The 21519-nt window shown below is 45.8% G+C and overlaps 1 long non-coding RNA gene across 1 annotated transcript; it reads right to left on the bottom strand.

Moving 5' to 3' along the window:
* Nucleotides 1-4152: 4152 nt before the first annotated feature.
* LOC116738324 lies at nucleotides 4153-21318 on the bottom strand. The gene is made up of 4 exons (XR_004344119.1): nucleotides 21226-21318; nucleotides 19185-19329; nucleotides 18821-19037; nucleotides 4153-4231 (listed from the first exon to the last, which is right to left on the bottom strand). It is a non-coding gene; the product is annotated as an uncharacterized LOC116738324 (long non-coding RNA).
* Nucleotides 21319-21519: the final 201 nt, after the last annotated feature.

Raw genomic sequence — 21519 nt, 5'->3', positions numbered from 1 at the left:
TTTTCCACAGTGGCAGCACCAATTTGCATTCCTACCAGCAGTGCACGTGGGTTCCTTTTCCTCCACGTCCTGGCCAACACTTGTTATTTCTTGTGTTTTTGATTTTAGCCATTCTGATGGGTATGAGGTGATACCTCTTTGTAGTCTTGATTTGCATGTCCCCCTAGTGTGTAGACTTTTAAATCAGTCGGGGGCATTAAAGATGAGGTAGCAATCTGGTTTTTTGGAATAATTGTCTTCATGCCAAAAGAAATGCTCCACCAAAGCTTTTTTTTTTTAATACGAAAGGAAAATTCTTAGAAAAGTCTCCTCCCTGAAATATTGCCTTTCCTGTTTTCCTTCATTCCTATTTCTGACATCAGCCCAATCTAGCAGCTTCCTTTCACCATGAGTCAGCTCATAAGCATAGTCCTCTTTCACGACAACTATCCAGAGTGAGAAGCAATGTGACAGCTTTCAATCTCTTCCTACCTAAATCTGAAACACCAATTCTTGCTTTACACACTTTTTCATGGGTGCTATTCCAGCACTCCATAAATGACTAACTCATTTTGTAGTTATCTACATATCTTTTCCTAGTCTACATCATTGTACTACACTTAATAGCCCCCAAGGAAGACTCTTAACTATCTTATCCATCTAGAACAGTGGCACATGCCACCAGCATGGCTGCCATGTTTCACAGCTCCAGAGGGTACCATTTATGTAGAATACTGCAGAAAGCCTGGAATTGTGAACTTATTGGTGCTGGTCAGCATCAACCCAAGATTACTGCTCAACGGTGACCATGGCAATGAAGTCACTTCTCCATCAATTATGACAAATCCACTTATGACAAAGAAAGAATATGGTTTTGCAGGTGAGATAAAACCTAAATAGAAGATGGAAATTCAGAGTTCAACTAGTGCAGCCCTTTCATTTGACCCCACACTGTCCAACATCCAAATGGCTAACCCAGCTTGGAAATGTTGAGCTGGTTTCAGAATATTCTACACTATGTCCTCTGCCACATCACCCTTCATCCCTCACACCCCTACCTTCTCCTCCACTTCTCTCCCCTACCACACACCTTACCATTACTCACAGAGAAACCTGTATCAAAGGTATCAGACTCAAATGGCTGAAAGGCTAGGCAGAGGATATAAATTCATAAAATGGACCAAATGGGGATTGTGGTGACCAGGAAGGGTTCTCCCCACCTGAGAGAGGAGCCACTACTCAGCCAATAGCACTATACAAGTGATGTTCTTCAGGAGAAACCCAAAGTCTAGATTATAGGAAATTTCCTGGATTTTAAATGTAGTAAATTAACTTCGATTATTTGTAAGCACCATATACCAAGCAAGTCACATCTGGCCCAGAGTTTTCAGTATCAGCCTCTGATGATGGAGCCCATGAAGGAATCAACATCTCTTCACCACTCACAGCTAGGTGATCTGTTATGCATCAGTGTCTCTGAGCCTTGGTTTCCTCATCCATAAAAATGAGATATTGACTCCTTCACAGGATTTTGTAAGAACTAAGCTTATATAAGAGGTAAAGAACATAGCACATGTGGCTGGCACAGTCAATGCTCAATGAAAGATGGCTGTTCCCTTCCCTCTGCAGCAGAGACCTCTCTGCATGTGGGTATCGGTAGAATTCACCACAGCTTTCCACCTGTTCCTTTCTCTGCTATTAAGGAAAAATGCCCACTACTGAAGGCATTAGGGAGTGGGGTGGTCTTCAATTAGTCATCTTCACCCCAAAACAGAGTTTTTACAAATCAACAAATTTGGTTTTGCATGCTTTCTAGCCTAAGGACAGTAAGAACAAACCAGTAATAAAAATAAAAGAATATAAGCTAACACATTGCATTTAAAGAGAAAACATAATCGTTATAAACATAAAGGTAGGGTGTTCACTTCAGGCCATATTTGCTGAAGGTCACACCATATCATGTGTGCTTGGATCCAATTTGCCAGGTCCTGCTGGGTGGCCAAGGGCAGAAGTCAGTTGGCAGCTAAGAACACAGTAATGTCTTCTCTCAAAAGGTGAGTGGGTCACTGCCTTTAAAAGAACTGAGCTGGGTTGCATTTAACTGTTGACAACGTAATAGCAGGAAGTGGGGCTAAGGCTTAGGGTCAGGGCAGAGGCCACTGGAACTGGGTAAGTCCCTGGAGCACCAGGCTGGTCCACTCCCTTTCTATCTCCCTCCTCACAGTGATGAAGGATGTCTGAGGGCAGTATGATGTTTGAGCTCAGACTCAATGCCTGAATTACTAGTTGGACTTCCTGTGTTTCACTCCTATTCCTATTTGGTGATGATTTTCTTTTTTTTAAGTTTTTTTTTATTTATTTTGAGAGAAAGAAGCGGGAGAAGCAGAGAGAGAGGGAGAGAGGGAGAATTCCAAGCAGGCTCCACAGAGCCCAACGTGGGGCTCGAACTCAAGAATTGTGAGATCATGACCTGAGCTGAAATCAAGATCCAGACGCTCAACTGACTGAGCCACCCAGACAGCCTTTTGGTGATGATTTTCATACCTGGATCACAATAGGTAGAAAATATGCAAAAATATTTTGCAAATATGCAAAAAAATATGCAAAAATGCAAAATATGCATTTCCTCAAGGCAGCACAGATTCTGGAGCAAAGTTGCTACAGAGTCAGACAACCATGACATCTCAATTCCTGCCAGGCTAAAAGATCCTCTAATTTAAAATCAATTAAGTAACACAGAGAGTTGGTGATCGTATATACCCACCAGCCCCTTGCACTAGGCCTTCACACAATAAATACTGGTTATTGAATAAAATCAACTCGTGGCAGAGTAAATAATAACCCATGAAGTACACTCAACAGAATGAAGGCTGATACTCTCCAAATGCATGGGTTTACTCCTTCATTTTATTTCTTATTAACAGTATTTCTCCATTGGCATATTCATTCATTCATTCATTCATTCATTCATTCATTGATTCAATAAATATTTATTGAGCACCTCCTGTGCTTCAAGCACACTTAAAAGTTAAATTCTGAGGACAAAAAGATGATCTTCAATTAGAACCTAAGGTTATGTCTACTCTATGAAAAACCACATGGCCCTTAGAACCATAATTGCACCAGATCACCCGTTGTGGATACCAATCTACAAGGCCCATGTGTCTAAGTCAACATATGTGTTAAAAACTGTTTCGCCCTTAAGCTTCCTCTGTGCTGCACTAACAGCATGTATTTCACTTGGTTTGGCCAAATTGAAAAGCAGCTTAAAAGAGGAAGGGGATATTTGCTTATGAATTTATCATTCTTTTGGATTAAAAGTTTATTTCATGTTTGAGCTGATGACTCTCAAACCAAAAGCCTTCAGTTGAAATATACCAAGACTGTCCTAGATCAGTCTGTTATCAAACAGCTGATCAGAGGGGTAGATGTGACAAGAACTAGGAACTTTCTGGTGGCCTATAAACATCATTTAACTACAATTTGCATGAAGAGAATTGTAAGAGCTGGTAATTGAAAGAGCAAATCAGGCTTGCTGCTCATCGAGATCCTTTAACACATATTGATTACTGTGTGCCATCTACTGTGCTCAATGTTTTAGCTAATCTTCTAGAATCCTCACAATAATTCTGTTTTTATCTTTTCCATTTTAGAGCAGAGGAAACTCAGGTCTTTTCGAGGACTTAATCACCTGCCCGAGGTTACAAAGTTAAGAAAAGAGGAGCCAGGAATCCAACACAAATAATGAGTCCAGAGCCCCAGCTCTGAACCACACAATTTCTGCAGCTCTGTCATATACATCACTTGTGTGTCACCACCAACCTGTGGCAGCCAGACAGCCTCTATTCTCCATTTGACAGATGGCAGACTATAGCTCAAAACCCACAGCTCTGATGGGTTACAAGAGAACAGAGCACAGATACACCACCTATGGCTGGCAGAGACTCGAGGAATTTGGAAGGACCGTAGCTCCTACATTGGCATGTTCTAAGATACTACACCAAGACTGGGGTCTGGTCACCCTCTCTCAGCTCAAATGAATGCTTTGGCTGATGCCAGGAGACTTGAGAAATGAAAGCCCAGTGCCAGCCTGAATGTGCCCTATACCCTCCCAGAAACCAGATTCAAAAGAGAGAACAATATCCATGCACATTGTAAATACATTTACCTCTTGACTCAATGATCTCCCTTCTAGAAATGTGTTCTACTGATATTCCTGCACTCGTGAAAAGATTATTCTTTGCCACACCATCTGTAACAAGAGTGGAAACAACTCAAGCATCCATCAAGAGGGAACTGGTTAAATTAATTATGGTAAAGCCTTTTAATGGAATACTACATAGTTGTGAAAAAGAGTGAAGTTTTCCATGTACTGATACAGAAAGGGGTCTAAGATTTATTGTTAAATAATATAAAATTCAGAAAAGCATTTTAGTATGCTATTTTTTGTGTAAGAAATGATGTACATATACAATCATACATTTATATATTTATATATTCAATAAATTTGTTTAGATACATTTATTTTTTTTTTTTAATTTTTTTTTTCAACGTTTATTTATTTTTGGGACAGAGAGAGACAGAGCATGAACGGGGGAGGGGCAGAGAGAGAGAGGGAGACACAGAACCAGAAACAGGCTCCAGGCTCTGAGCCATCAGCCCAGAGCCCGACGCGGGGCTCGAACTCACGGGCCGCGAGATCGTGACCTGGCTGAAGTCGGACGCTTAACCGACTGAGCCACCCAGGCGCCCCTATTTAGATACATTTAAATGACCTCTAAAAGAACACACAAGAAGCTAATAAAGATGGCAATCCCTTTGCATGTTACGGGAGGACAGTAAATAGTGTGGATGGGGCAGAGATGAGAGTGAGTTCTATGTATCTTTTCATAACATTTGCTTCTTAAATTGTGCAAAAAGGATGACCAGGGGCATCTAAGTGACTCAGTTGGTTAAGCATCCAGCTCTTGATTTCAGCTCAGGTCATGATCTCACAGCTCATGAGATCGAGCTCCGCATAGGGCTCATGCTAACAGTGTGGAGACTGCTTGGGATTCTCTCTCTCTCTCTCTCTCTCTCTCTCTCTCTCTCTCTCCCCTGCCCGTCCCCCACTCACACTCTTTCTCTCTCAAAATAAATAAATAAACTTTAAAAAGTTTTGACAATAAAAAAAGTACGACCATCTTGAGCCCAGCTAAAGATCATTTGCACCTCTATGGAGACTAGGCTGCTGAGTCTGGGCATGAACAAGTATGTGTTGTAATATGTATACACAGACTTGGGAACGTCTTCTCTACCCTGCCACTCCATGGGCTCATACTTGGAGTACTCTGTATCATTCGGTGTAGACCAAGCTGCTGTGAGAAATAGATCCAAACATGTAATGGTCTGACATGGTAAAAGTTGACTCCTTGCTCACGTACCTGGGAAGGGGTTCGAGTCGGCAGGCGACTCCCCTCCACCAGGAACCTTCCATCTAGTGTCCGCCCCTCTCATTCTCTAGGGCCTTGATATCACATATATCCAGCTGGCAGAAGGGGAACAGGTGCAGGAGGACACATATGCTCATATGCTCCTTTTATTAAAAGCCTTGGCCCAAAACTGACACACTGCACTTCCTCTCACATTCCATTGGTGAGAACAACTCACGTGACTACAGCCAAATACAAGGCAGGCTAGGAACGCAGTCGCTAGCTGGGCAACCTCTTTCCATCTCACCATTTGCCGTGGAAGGGGAGAGTAGACAGTCACCCATCTCTGACACCACCTCTATCCCCATTACTGAAGGAATTCTGGAAGGATTACTAGGGATCATTCATCTAGCAAACCCTTCCAAGGAACCCGTGTGTCAGTCCCTGCTGATGTAAAGAATACTGTGATGTGGTTTGTGGTTTGTGGAGACGAAGAAGCTTAGCTCCCATTGGAATGATGAAAAGGGGGCCACAGGAACCAGTTGAAGACCTCAGTTACCCTGAGCCTCCGCACGGCCCAGCACAGGGATCAGAATCACTATCTTTTCCCAGTACCCATCACTGATTCTCTCATCAACGTTTCCTTGTTCCCTTGTACACTTTCTCTGTTCAGTTATCATCTATGGCAAGAGGACCTTTCAATGACCAATAGTGCGTTCTCTTCTTGACCCACCTGACTCCAATTCTAGCATTCATTTCCACGGGCACGGCTTCTTTATTTATTCCCCGGGAGATCACCCTCCTAACCCTGTCTGCCCAGGGCCTTCACACGTGCTTATACTTGTGTGCCCATATGTGCACACACGTACACACACTGAGGCTGTGATGTAGCCCCAAAGGAAGCACAAGAAGAATAGTGCGAGCCCCAAACCTTCCCCCAGCCTTGTAGGAAGGAAGAGAGAGACACATGGACAAGTATGCAAGGGGCAACAATTAGGGATCGATTTTGAGCTGAAATACCTCTGCCAAGGGCCTAAAGCAACACAGACGTGATCTCGTCCGCAGGATACAGCAGGTGAAAGCAACAGATGGGGACTCTGAAAGCTGCCGCGTTAAACTAGAGCATACAAAGGCAAAATTCATCCGGACCATGTAACTCCAGGAATTACTTTTTTACCACCAAGGGCCTGTTTTAATTATTTATATACATCACGTGGGCTTGTGCTTGCAAAGATTTTTCCTCCTAGAGAAATTACATTTATTAGACAGCAAGGTCTCATTTCCCCTGTGTCTTATTAAGCAAAGACACGTGCCACTACCATGCAGGGTTTCTGATCATTCGTTTGTTCACTCGACAAACATTTACCGAACTCCATGTGCCAAGCGCTGGGGACACAGTGGAGAATGCAGCAGACAAGGTCCCTGCCCTCCCGTTCTCTCTGCAGATCATCAAAAGATTATAAATACATAAGTATAAATTAGAAAGGAGAATAAAGGAAGCCATGAGAGAGCATGAGGTGAGATCTGCATAAGAAGGAGCTTCAAAAAAACGGCATCTCTGCCTTAAGGACCATCCCAGTGGGGGCCAGGTTCTCAAGAGGTGTGACCACCCAAACTTCAGGAATTCCCCCTAAAAGAGATGAAAACACTCAACTTAAAAAGGAAGCTGATAAAGTCTACCTGTCTTCTCTGTGCCAGAGACAGGGCTGGGCCATTTCTCAGCACTGTTTCTTCTCCCGCCCTGCCCGGGGCTCCCCTTCCCAGGTGGGTGACCTGTTCTTCAACTTTCACGGATTAAGAACCAAGGTTCCAAAAGTTTCAGTAGACCGACTGCACCTTCTGCTTAGTAAAAGGCAGACCAGAGAGTCAAACCTGGATCCAAAGCCCAAACGAGCCAGTACCAGAAGGTAGCGATGCTTAGGGGGGACCCTGTTTCAGCACTGGAAGGAAAGTCACCGAGAGGCAGCACCTGCACCTGCTGTGAAGGATGGATGGATGCACCCAGGTGACACTCAGGTGCTTATTCCCCCACAGATAGCGAGTCAGAGACCACAACCACACAGGCCCCTTCATCCCTTGGACCACCACATCTGCTGCCCGGGGCCTTGCAAACAGGTGGCCCATGGGAGCAGCCCAGCCAGTGAGAGAGTTGTCCTTCTGTACAGATGTCTATAAATGAAATCTCGGGCTTTCACAGATTATGCCCTCTCATGCTGAGTCCTTTGCAGGTCCCATCATCATTCCTGGCAGACTCCCAACCTCCCATTAAAAAGGAATGTGTGAACTATTTTAAAATTCCTCCAGGAAAGAGTCAGCATGTTGCCTTGGCAACTGATGAACCCTTCTAGGAGTCCTGCTTGGTTCTTCCTTTAGTCTAATGTACTTCCGCCCCAGTGCAATTCAAAGCCTGTGCTGGCCTCCAGGGGTGCAAGAGAAGACAGAAGTGATTCCCTGTGACCATACCCCCCACTGTCCCCTTGCCCCGTGAGAGTTTTGGGGACAGGAGAAGGAAGCAGAAGAGGAAGCAATATGGAAAGCGAGGAAAGGAGGACAATAGAGGACCTCTAACCAGGGACGTGGAGGCTTGGCTTGAAAGGCCTGGGCAGTCTCTAGTCTCAAAAATGTGAACCAGTTCTGTCACAGGGTTGCTGACATATCCCTCTGCCTTCTCCTCCACTGACCACTCTAACTTCCTGACCCAGCACTTTAAGAAGCCTGCCCTCTCTACCAGCCTCACGGCCCTCCATGAGCCCCCACACCCTCTGACGGACCAGATCCCCCATCAGGGCTTGCCCCTTGGACCTTTAGCTTGCCCATACATGCATCCTGTCACCCCTGCTCTAAACCAAAGTTCCGTGGGTGAAGCGCCCGTGCTGATGTTCATTTCAGCCACCACCATCGGCGCACTGCAATACTCATTTTCTACTGACTCCAGAGAGAGTCACAGACTTCTGTCCCTCTCACCGTGTGTGGAGCACGTGCCAACTTTCCACCAACCCCTCTCCCTGTGGATGAGAAACACCTGCACCCGCAGGACCTAGACCTTGATGGGACCACCACAGAGCAAAGTCCTTCTGCCTGGCCCTGGCCAGAAGGTGGGAGGCAGAGTTTTAAAAAAAGGAGTTTGGGATATAACCTGCCTTCCAGGACTATTTTGTCTACAAAAAAGTCCAAGGTCAAATTAGCCTACACAAACCCAAAGGAGAAAAGAACCTATGGACTCATTTCACTGAAAACCAGACGTGATCTGGTAGCTCCAACAATTTGATCTCCCTCCCTTGCCTTTATTCTATTTTGACTTCATTCCAGCAGGTTTTTGCCCACATGGTGACAAAGATGGCCACCAGCAGAACCAGGCATCTGCCCTTCCAGAATTACAATTCCAGCAGGAAAAAAATGTCACCTTTCCCAGAGTTCCAACCAAGTCCCAAAGCTGAGCCTCCTGGGTCGGTGTGTCCAGCCCTAATCGTTCCCCCTGGCAGGGCCTGAGTCGTGTGTCTGCTCCTGGAGCTGGGAGAGTCGCCTCCACAAACCCTGTGACCTTGAATAGGGGAGAGGCGATACCCCAGTGCAAAATCAAAGTGCTGTTAGCAGAAGACATGGAGGCTGGACTGACCGCACAACAGATGTCCCCCACCATCTGCGGCCTTGTCTCTTCCTTTCTCTTATTCAGAATAGTGAGACGTGGAGTTAGAAGTGTCTCCCCCTTAAGAAACATCTTTAGCTCTGAAGGATCGGGCAGGGCCTGAGAAGAACCAAGTTGGGGGGAAGAAAAGTGAGTTGCCTAAAATTGGCTCTGACCCTAAGTTTACAGAGACAGGAGTGAATGGGGGTCGTATTTATTCGTTTTCTCATTGAAATCCCCAGCTCTGTTCCACCTTCAGGCCTTTCATTGGCTGTTCATTGCCAGTGGGACTTTGCAGACCTCAGAACAGTTTCCTTAATTATATGTCTGTGTTTAAAAAAATAAATAGTGGCGCTTATCACTTGCCTGCACATGGGGACCTGGATGAGCCCACTGACGCAAAGCAGTTTCTAAGCAACTTGTGGGTTGGTGCCTAATGCAACAGCCACGAGATTTGGAGGAAAAATAAAATAAAGCCCGTGGACTCTCAATGTGGAGCCAATTGTGATTGGTTCATAGAGGCTGCAAGGGGTCCTTCGGGAGGTTAATTCCATCTCAGGCTGACAGAAAGGGCTTGTTTCTGGAGAGTCGGGATCTCTCTGGTGTGGGATGCTTGATAAGTGGCTTCTGGAGGATTCCAACAAGCGCTCTGTCCCAGGGAGACCCGATGCTGATGAGTGTGATAACCAGATCGCTGACGTTCAGAACTGAGAGAGGCTCTGAGCCATGAGAGCAAGTCCAGGGAAGAAGGTTGGAGGGGGAGAGGGCAGGGCCAGGCTTCCTTGTGTCCCCCACCCCAGCCCTCGGCCCTCAGCCCTCAGCCCAGTGTGGCGCTACTGGTCAGAGGGCGGGGAGTGACGTTCTGACTGAGGAGGAGAGACTCAAAGCCACGGGACCGACCTTACGGCGCACAGAGAGAGTGAACCACGGCAGCAAACGGGCGTCATGAATAAATGATACCAGCATTTGTATCTGGCTGCAATGCTCACACCCTGTATGACCCTCGGAGAAGCATTTAAGCTCTCCTTGCCAAAGGTTTCTGGTTTTACAGTGGAAATGATAACAGGATCGTCATAAAGATTAAGTGATTTGTGGAACACACAGCATTTTTCTCTGCCATAAGGGTCATACCGGGCCTCCGTGGCCACTGCACTAAGATTCTGGAAGAGTCTATGGTCATTTCCATAATGGACTATATCCGTTAACTTTTTTTTTTAAAAGATTTTATTTTCATAGGCCGTTTTAGGTTCACAGTAAAACTGAGAGGGAGGTACAGGGTCCCCACACACAGCCTGCCCCACACAACCTACGCTGACGCATCAAACCACCCAAAGTCCTCGTCTTACTTTAGGGTTCACTCTTGGTGGTGTACATTCTGTGGGTTTTATGTGGTAACTTTTGCCGTGTGACGAATCCCCCAAAACTTAGTGACTTGAAACAACAACGTATTTAGCTCCTGAGTCTGTGGGTTGACAATTTGAGCCGGGGCTCAGATGGCTGGTTCTTCGGACCTCAACTCACCTCATGCCTCCGCAGTCAGCTGCCAGGCCATCTGGGAACCGACTGATCTAGGACGGCCCCAGCCCAAGATGACCTATCTCTACTCAACATGGCCTCCATCCTCTATCTTGCTTGTCTGAATATGTCACGGGATGGCTGGTTATGCTCTGGGCAGGCACAATGTCCCTTCTACCACATTCTCTAGGTCAGATTAAGCTACACGACCCTCTCGGACTCAGAGAGTAAGGAAACAGACTACATCTTCCTGAGAGGAGCTGCAAGGTCACATTGTAAAGGGACATAACTACAGAGAAGGGAATCATCGTGGCCCTGTTTGCCATCCACCATAGCTCTGTTCAGAGACCTTTTTTAAAAAAAAATTTTTTTTAATGTTTATTTATTTTTGAGAGAGACAGAGACAGAGCTTGAGTGGGGAGGGGCAGAGAGAGAGGGAGACACAGAATCCAAATTAGGCTCCAGGCTCTGAGCCGTCAGCACAGAGCCCGACACGGGGCTCGAAGCCACGAACCGCGAGATCATGACCCTGAGCCCAAGTCGGACGCCCAACCGACTGAGCCACCCAGGCTCCCCTGTTCAGAAACCTTTGAGGGAAAAAACATTGGTTTGCATCCATCTCTAGACCTTCTTGGAATAGTTCTTAGTCAAGTTGCTGACCAAGGACACCCTTCCATTAGAAAAGGCTGTGGAACTGCCCCCCAATCCCTGATATCCAAATCCAGTATCTATCTATATACAGCTAAAGCATAGGTGTGAATATAAACCAAGGGAACTTAGGGATGACAAAATAAGGTATAATTTATAGATAAATTTGCTAACAATAAAAATCACTGACTCTCAGAAGAGAATGGCCTTAGAAGTAATTTGATCTACCAGTTTTCAACTTGTGTGACATGGAACCATGGAGGTTTCAAGAAGGTAAGTCATGGGCTCACTGAAGAGAAAATCAGATACCAAACAGCAATGCAGAGAAGAACTCTGGGCCCCTCACCCCTACGTCAACCAAGGTGTCCACAACTTTTTATAACAAGTCATTAGACACTTTATTGCAAAGATTCTTCTACTCCCTGTACAAATGTTCTAGGATTTCCCTGTGGTTACTTGGCTTCATTTGATTTTTACTACCCAACATCTTTCAGGGAACTAATATATGTTGAGGGCCTACACCACATAAATCATTGTGTTGGGTCCTTCAGTATTGAGTCTGATTCTCTCTTCCATGTGGGTCTTAGGGTCTTTCAAATGTCTTCTTCAAGTCTGCCTTTATTCCGGGCAGCCACTAGTCAATTCGCCTCTTGTGTTCCAGCAAATTCTCAGTTTCTATCACTGCCCCCAGTTCAAGAGTTCCTTCTGTTTGTAGGAAACATCAACTTGGTTTTTAAATCCAAACACCACCAGCTCTATTCTGTTTCCATCAGCTCCAGCCCACCCAGGTATCCAAGAGCAATCCCAGTATAAGTGGCAGGAAATCGTCAGTAAATCCCCCATACTCCCACTTTCCACCTACAGCCAAGACCCTTCATTGCTAACACCTGCCCCAAGCCAAACTGGTATTAACAACACATATCTAGCCAGGAATCAGGGCCATTTCTCCTCAAGCCTGGTCCTCTTTGACTCACATGGCATCATCTCATTTCTGAAAATCCATTGCTAGATGATAATAATAAAAATATTAGTAAGAAATGACTGAAATCTTTATTCTGAAACAAAAATCCCACAATGCAACATGAGGACAGTTGCTGTGAGAGAAATTTGCACCATCTGATAACTAAAATTTTATTCTTGGCCTTGCCATCAATTTAGCAAGAAGCATTAAGTGAGTCACTTTATCTCACTGGGACTTTTATTCCTCGTCTCCCTGGTCTGCTCCCCATGTCTTATGGAAGAGGGCCACCAGCTGCCTCCAACTTCTCTAGATTTCCAGCTCCCAGGCCAAAGAGCCAGAAGTACTGGTGAACCAGGATGCTAAGGGTTAATAGGAATGTCCCCATCTCAAGAGAGTGCTGGGACTAACTGACTAATTCTAAGATGACTGACTGACATTCCTTATCTGTTGAGACTCCATGAAGGTCAGAAATCAGTACTCAGCCCTGATTAGCACGTGATGGGGTAACACGTCTAGCTGGTCAATCCAGTGGGAGTTTCCTACGTGCATTAATATCTACCTCCTAAATGATGTGACCGCTAGGGAAAACAGTATGGAAGTTCCTCAAAAAATGGAATTAGAACTACTATATGATCAACGATCTCACTTCTGTGTATTTATCCAAGAGAATTGAAACCCAGATCTCGAGAAGATATTTGCACTCCTATGTTCACTGCAGCATTATTTACAATAGCCAAGAGGTGGAAACAACCTAAATGTCCATCAGTGGATGAATAGACAAGAAAAATGTGGTGTATACATACATTGGAATATTACTCATCCATAAACAAGAAGGAAATCTTGTCACATGCTACAACATGGATGAACCTCAAAGACGTTATGCGAAGTGAATTAATCCAGTTACAAAAGGACGTGTACTGCATGTTTCCAATTATATGATGTATCTAAAGTAGTCGAAGTCGTAGAAACAGAGAGTAGAATGGTGGTTGCCAGGGCCAAGGAGATGCAAATCAGAGGACTGTTCAATGGACACAGAGTTCCAGTTATGCAAGACAAAAAAGTTTTAGAGCCCTTCTGTACAGCATTGTACCAAGAGTTAACAATAGTGGTCTGTATACTTCAAATTTTGTGAAGAGCGTATACTTCATGTTATATGTTTTCTACTGCAATAAAAAAGGATAATAACAATAACTATTTCCTACCTTCCCACGTTTGGGTGTTAGAGATATTTCATGTGAAAATGGTTTGGAAGCAGGCCAAGTACTATGCAAATGTAATGGATTATTACTTTGATTATTACAGTACCTCACCCATTTTTTTTTCCTGTTTCAGAATGCAAGATTATCCTATAATTAAATCTAAATCAGAAGAAGAGGCTACACTTTACACCAAATCCTCCAGTAGTTTTCTGGTGCCACAGACCACACAGGGCAGCGGCACAAGTGAGCCCACACAGGCAAGACCCCTTAACCACAGACAGAGAGGAACTAATGGGCAAAGCTGAGAAAACACTGTTTTGTAGAGCTGCCTCCAGCTTGTATATGATACCCAAAGGCAGAGCTGTGCTCTTCAGCGGGAAAATCAAAGATATTTTTCACACCCTGGCCAGAGATGTTTCAAAGGAGGAGTCAGAGACAGGAGCGTTGAAAAAATGCCATTGCATATCCACCTTAAAAGAAAATAAAATTCATCTCCAGAGACTAGTACAATTCCCAGTACATGGCATTCACTAGCCAATGTATACAGAAAATATTGGTTGCATGGAGGATGGGTGGATGGATGGATGGATGGAAGGAAGGAAGGAAGGAAGGAAGGGAGTAAAAGGGAGTAAACATGAATGAATGAACATAAAAATGCTCCCATGTCGGGCTTCTATCTTTAGGATTCTGTCTGGTCACCAAAATGATCAGAAGCTGCTATTTCAACAAGTACCAAGGCAGGCTTTCATCATGAACAGCTTTTCATGACCCAATGTTAGCCACAAGGCCACTGTTAGCTTGAAGGATAACTCTCCACAATATTACAAAAATGATCCCCTCTTGGAGGGTGATTAAGAAAAGGCACCTGCTCTGGGCTGGCACCACCAGAGCCCACACCTTTCATTGCCTGTTCATTGCCTCTGTGAGGTACTTCTGTGCAGTGCACAAGATGAACATCAGGACTAAGTGGCTCTGATTAGTTGTATGAGGAAGCGAAAGCTAACAACTTGGGAGGAGACAGACTGTGGCTCAGTGGCTTTCAGACTCTTTTCTCCAGTCCCCTTTCAGGCTAGAATTGGGGTTTGCTAGCCAGTGGCCCTAGGTGAGCACACATAGAGGTGTTCTGGCAAAGAGACAGAGAAAAGAAATCCTATGTAATCTTTACCCAGATCAAGATAAACAATACTTCCATTACCCACAGAGACTTCTCTCCTGCCCCTTTCCAATCAACATCCCCAACTCTAGCTTCTTTGGCAATCACTCCTAAGACCTCTATCACATAGATCAGTTTTGTCTGTTCCTTCATAAAAATGGAATCATATAGTATGTTCTCTTTTGTGTCTGGCTTCTTTAACTCACGATAACGTGTTTCAAATTAGTCCATGATTGTGAGTAGCAGTAACTCATTCCTTTCGTGCTGAGAAGTATATTCAAATGGCCAAATCACACACAAAAAGATGTTCAAAGTCATTAGCCATCAAGGAAATACAAAGACAAACAATGAGATCCCTCTACGCCTTCAAAGGACCAGCTAAAAATAAAGACTGACCATACCAGGCGTTGGTGAGGATATGCAGAATCTGGAACTCTTGGATACCGCTTGTAGGAGAGTGCACTGGTAAAAATCACTATGGAGAACTGGTTGGCTTTCTAATAAACTTAAACATACACCTCTTCTCTTCTATGACCCAGAAATTCTACCTCTAGGTATTTACTCAAGAGAAATGAAAACAGAGAGGGAGGCAAACCATAAGAGACCCTTAAATACGGAGAAAACTGAAGGCTGCTGGAGGGGAGGTGGGTGAGGAATGAGCTAAATGGGTGATGGGCACGAAGGAGGGCACTTGTTGGGTGTTACATGGAAGGGGTGAATCCCTGGGTTCTACTCGTGAAACCAAAATACTACACTGTATGTTAACTAATTTGAATTTAAATAAATAGTTTAAAAAGAGAGAAATGAAAACATAAAACCACAAAACGACCTTTACAAGAATGTTCATAACGGCTTTGTTTATAAAAGCCCCAAGTGGAAACAGCCGAGAGGTCCATCACTAAGAGAATGGATAAATAAACCGTGATACGTCCACACAACGGACATGTGACTCTTAACTCTCTGGGGCTTCAGTTAGGGGAAGAATGATTTTAGGCCACACACAGAATCATTAGAGGAATAACGTGGAAAGTGGCTTACAAATACAGGATTTATTTTTGGCTTTATTGCGACATAAGTAAGAAAAAGACAAAGAAAAGGTAAGTGAAAAAAAAAAAAGTCACAAACCAACATGCTCTTGGCCGCCAATTCCCAAACCTACTTATCCCTCTGGATCCACCTGCCATTTTCTATCTGCAAGCAAGAAATAGTCCCGAAATGAAACCATTTTTGCCAAAACAAAAACGAGGTGACCAGAAGGGTTGGCCTTAGAGCCTCAACCTTTAAAGAAACCGCCAAATTTCCGGCACATGGTTAATCTGCTCGCTTAGAAATCTCAAAGCATCCGCTGCTGCATCCTTCCCATAATATTGATTTTGTTTTATTATTAACTGCCTCATCTTTTATTCTGTTTTAATCCGCAAACCACCTTAAAACTCTGGAAACAGGCGGGAAAATAATCAGGTGCACACACACGTGCACTCACACACACACATGCATGTGCGATGCCTTCCCCACCTGCATGTACGTGGAGGCCTTCACGTTTTCTACATCTGTGTACAATCAGCATAGTATAAACCAATGAGTCACTTGAGAGCAAACATGGCAGAACATATACATCTCAGCGAGGTCCCCAAAGTGGAGAGTTTCTATCCTTCTTCCCACGATGCTGTTCTCGCTCAAAACATTTTTGGATCTTTGGAAACGATGTTCTATAAAGAATTGTGAAAATAGCAGAGCCTATTAACCTGGGAGGAGAAAAGCCCGCCCTTCAATATTTGAAGAGCCACTGTGCAAAAGAAGAAATACATGCTTTATAGCCATTTTCCACTTGAGGAAACGGAAGTTACATCACTTGCCTGCGGTCACGCAGCCAATGAGCAGTGCTGGCTTGCTTTGAGCGCAGGCAGTCTGCCCCTGAGCTGGCCTCACAGAACAGAATGAGACAGACTAATGATGAAGAATGATATTGTATCTCAGGTGTTCTGGTGGAAGACTACTGGGGGACAGTGGGTGCTTCAAGGGGAGTGCTCAGTCAGCCCCAGGGACTGGGGGGATGGTGGTAGGTGCCGGGAAGGACCTCACAGAAGAGCTGCCATTCACAAGGAAAGGGCTGATAAAACCTGATTCATCTCTTTGCAGACCGGTGGGTTCTTACATTCTCACCTTTTCCCAAGGATGTTTCAGAAAAAGCCAGGTAGGACTTGTAACATCCCTCACCTCGTCCCTATCCTTATGCTTGTCTGGTCCTCAAAGGGCACTTAAACTCTCTCCTGCAGATCGGGATCTTGTGACAGCTTTGGAAAATGGGGTCACTACAAGGATATGAATGACCTGCCAATGCCTTCTCCTGTCTGCCTCCCAGACTCTGGAAATCCGTCATGAGATCTTTCTTCAGCAGTCAGGTGGTGGTCCAAGGAGTGTGTGTGCATGTGTGTGCGTGCGCGTGCGCGTGTGCGTGTGTGTGTGTGCGTGTGTGTGTGTTGAAAGGGAGGCAGGGAGGGGGGCTGCCTCTCCCTCAGCCCCAGAGCGTCCAGCCTCTGCACACACAAAGCCGAAGCTGCCTGGCCCTTTGATCGGGACCCCATGCTGTGCCTTGTTCAGGGAATTTTTAAATTCTCTTTCATTTTATTGAGCGGCTCTGCTCCCCACCTCCCATGCCTGAGTCAGTTCTCAGGATTATTGGGTCCTTCTCTTCATTGATTTGTTTTTCTGACCTTTGTAGTAGATACCAAAATATATGGATGGAACAAGAAAGGAAGGAGGAAAGGGAAGGGGAGGGAGCCCAGGTAGCCTCTGAAAGGGAGGGCCGATGGTGAGGATCTTGGGTCTGGCCACATGTCACAGAAAAGACAGAAGTCAGGTGGCAGACACCTAGTGCTCCGGAAGAGGAAGTCCCCGGCTTGCGGGGGTTGACCACCGAAGACCAGGCTGAGGCCACTAGGCTGAGTCCCCCACACACGCCGGAGACTGATGCTGGACCTCTGCACCTCTATGCATTTGCTTTCTGTTGGAAAAACTCCTGTGTCAGCCCCGTCTTTCATTCTTTCAGAGAATACTCACTTGACTCAAGGCCCTGCCCTAAGAACGCACGCACACCCCTCTTTCCCCGTGTCAGGGAGCCCGTTTTGTATTAAACCCCACGTCCTCAGAACAGCCACACTGGTTGGTGCATGTTCCATCACGGACACTGAGAAGGAGGAAATGAATGCCTGCGGAGTACCCACCGCCTGTCACTGTGAGGTGTTTCGTTTGCATTACGGGTTACTAGGCGACACTTTGCCTGCCATTCCGGAACCGAAGCTAGACTCACAGCAGAGCCACCAACTGGAAGGCGGTGCTGGATCTAAGAAGTACGCTTCCTCCCGGTGGGTGTGAACGCTGTTCCCATCTCAAAGCCAAGTGAGAAGGCTTCGAGAGTCAGTGGTAAAGATCTGGGATTCCTGCAAGATGGGGAGTTTGGGCCCAGGGAGGCACAGGGCAGAAGGGGAGAGCCTGGAATAGCCCGTACCTCAGTATTTGGTGAGGCTGATGACATGAGTCCCCTAAAGGTCAAGAACGTGGCTGGACTTGACTTGTTTTTCCTATACTCGGCTCAGGTGGGCTGCCCGCTAGGCACAGGGAGGCAGGAGCAGGAAGCTGTATGGTAGACCCTACAGTGGAAGTCGAGTAGGGGGTGGGAAAGGGCGGCCTCCATCAGGGACTTACCGCGGGGCCCCTCAAAGCCCCTGACGCACACCCTGCAAGAAAGCCTAGCCTTTGGACTCATGTCACAAAGAGTATCGACGACAGGTCAGTGTTGGCCCAAGAAACACCAGCATCCACCAAAGGGAGCACCAGAGGTGGGCACAATTATGTAAAGAGAGGCTTGTCCTTTTCCTCTTCCTCTGACCAGAGAGGCCATTCTGGAAGAGCTAGACTCTGAAGGATAGATGCTCCAAGCTACCTAGAAGGAGGGAGGTCATGGAGATGAGATTTAAATGGAGTTTGAGAGTTACGAGGCCCTGCAAACACCCCTATCCGCACACTCTCATCTTTACCTTTGGGTTCACACAGGCCTGACCTCCGGCTGCCAGAATCTGCATCTCTTTGCCTACAGCCTTCCTCTGGCCACTGAAGCCCTCTCTGCTCACAGACAAAGGCTGGGGAATTGACACCCCTAGAAGCAGCCCTCACCACTGACAGGTGGGTTTCCATGTATAAACACCCCAGCTCCTTCATTTGGATAGGATAACTCTGAGTCACTTGTCCTACACTGTATTAGTTATCAATCGCTGTCTAACAGCTTATCCCCCAAACCTAGCAGGTTAAACAACAACAAATACGTATTACCTCACAATTTCTGCTGGTCAGGAATTCAGAGGAAGCTTGAATCGGTGCTTCTGGCTCCAGGTTGCTCATGATTCTGCAGTCAAGATGTCAGCCAGGGCTGCAATCAGTTGAAGGCCTGACCGGGGCTGCATGGTCTGTTTCCAAGCTGGCTCCTTGACATTGATGGCTGCTGGCAGGCCTCAGACTGCCACCACTTACACTTCTTCGTGATCTGTGGCTGGAATCCAAGAGAATGAGGGACCAAAGTGAGAACAGCGAAGTCTTTTATGACCCAACCTTAAAAGTCGGATACTGTGTTAATTGTCTATGGCTGTCTGACAAATTACCCCGAGACTTAGCAGTTTTCAGAAATGTATTAACTCACCATGCCTATTGGTCAGGAATCTGGCACACCTTAGCTGGGTGCCCCTTGGTGCCTCTGACTCAGAATTCCTCACCAGCCTCTTCCCCACGTGGGCCTCTCCATAGCATAGCTCACAACACGGGGGCTGTTTTCTTTTTTCTCAGAGCTAGTGACGGAAAGAGCAAGAGAACATAAGCCAGGCAGAAGCCAGAATCTTTTTCTGACCTAATCTCAGAAATGACATCCATCACTTTTGTCATATTCTATGGTTAGAACTGAGTCACTTCTTATGTGGTTATAAATGGCCTACACTCAAGGGGGTGGATTGTGCGAGGTCACAAATACCAGCAGGAAGAGAGAATTGGGGCCCTCTCAGAGCCTGCTCTCCATGGTATGGCATCACTTCTGCCATATCCTACTGGACACACGGCACACACGCATAGTTCAGTGTGGGAGGGAATTACACAAAGGCACAAATACCAGGAGGTGAGGATCACTCGAGCCGACCTGAAGGCTAACCCCCACAAAAACTGTTTCCAGAGTTCCCCACTGAAGTTACGCATCTGTTGATAACGTACTTTTGAATGCCTTCCTTCCTTCCCTGGCTCACTTCCCCACTCCCCTACGGGTCTTTCCTGACAAAGAAACCACTTTCTTTGTCACTTTCCTCCCAAATAAACCACTTGCACATGAATCCTTATTCCAGGGCCTATTCTGGGGCAAACCCAACTAAGACAAAGAGTGATACATTAAATTAGACTTTGATAGGGGCACCTGGGTGGCTCAGTTGGTCGGGCGTCCAACTTTGGCTCAGGTCATGATCTCGTGTTTTGTGGGTTCAAGCCCCGTGTCGGGCTCTGTGCTGACAGCTCAGAGCCTGGAGCCTGCTTCCAATTTTGTGTCTCCCTCTCTGCCCCTCCCCCACTCGCGCTCTGTCTCTCAACAATAAATGAACACTAAAAAAATGTTCTTAATTTTTTATAAAAGTGTGTGCCTATGTGTGAGCGTGTGTTAGGGACTAATGCAAAAGTTATTTCTTGCTGTGAGACACAGCAAAAAATTTGAAAGCCATTGTAGTTAGCATCACAGAATTTCAGGGCACAAGTGGTTCATTTAACCCTGATGATATCTAGAAAGACTAGACCTTAGAGAATTCAGTGGAGGTAGAGAGAAGACAAAGAAACATGAAAAACTGGAAAGTGCATGGTGCATCCAGAAACAATGACGTGTGAAACTAGGGTTGTTACTTCCTGAGTTAATTCCCCGTTTTCTGTTGGAGTTTTATTTCTATCTTCTCATCACCTTATTTCAAGGGGGGGCCTTGTGTCATGATGCCCATATCCTGTCTGAGCTCCAGCCAGGCCTCATGCCTAGCAAATAGCCCATACTTTCATGAAGGAGAATTGCTCTAGCCAAATTGTAGAGGCGAAATGTGAGAAAACTTCATAGCGCTTGCGGGGGGAGGAGTGGAGCTCCCAGGAGTAAGCTAAGTCACTTGAAACAACTGTACATTTTCATACACTTTTCAAAACTCACTTTGAGACTGACTTTAGATAGATAGGTACCAAATGACTCTTGACCTCTAAGTACCCCCAAAATGCCCGGGAGAAATCAAGGCATTCCAAAGCACTCAGTTGTGGGCCTATCAAGGGCTGGCTAGAGGAACTTAAATCCAAATTAATTACCCAGATATCTCTAGTTCAGAAGTTGGGCCACAGACAAACTCATCAGCATGCAACAACAGCACCAGTCCCACGGTGAGAAGAAAAGGAAGCAGGATAATGAGGACAGTAGATAAAAGGGAGACCATGGAGGAGGATCTTAATTGTATCTTAATTGAGTCACACACTTTCTCCTTCATGCAGATCCCAGCCCTCAAGTCAGAGCAAGAGTGGCCTCTCTGCTTGGGTGCTTCCTGTGTCCCAGCCATGACTGGTGTCCAAGGTCAACATACTGTGGCTTTCCATTAGGAAATAAGTGTATCGGTTAATGGTTGCTGCAGTCATGCTATACAATAAACCACCCCGAATCTTAGTAGTCGTCACTCGTGTCACCCATGCACCTGCAGGTCTGTGGGTCTGCACGTCAACCGGACGCTGGTTGGTTCAGGCTCCGTCTCAAGCTTTGGGCGTAGCTTATCTTGGCCCTCGCTGAGGCTTGGCTCATCTCTGCCCCCCAAGTATAAACCTCAGGGCCCAGAGACCTAGAAGGTCTTCTCTGACACACAGGGAAAAAGCAGAAAATTCAAGGGCTCTCAAGACTTGAGCTTGGAACTGGCAACCCCTCACTTCTATCCATGTGTCACTGGCCCAAGGATGTCACATGGCAGAACCCAGAGTCAAGGGGTTACACTCCA

Source organism: Lynx canadensis, chromosome C2 (assembly GCF_007474595.2).
Source record: "Lynx canadensis isolate LIC74 chromosome C2, mLynCan4.pri.v2, whole genome shotgun sequence".
NCBI lineage: Eukaryota > Metazoa > Chordata > Mammalia > Carnivora > Felidae > Lynx > Lynx canadensis.
Note: the sequence above shows the minus strand (reverse complement) of the source record. Positions and strands in the feature narration are given on the sequence as shown.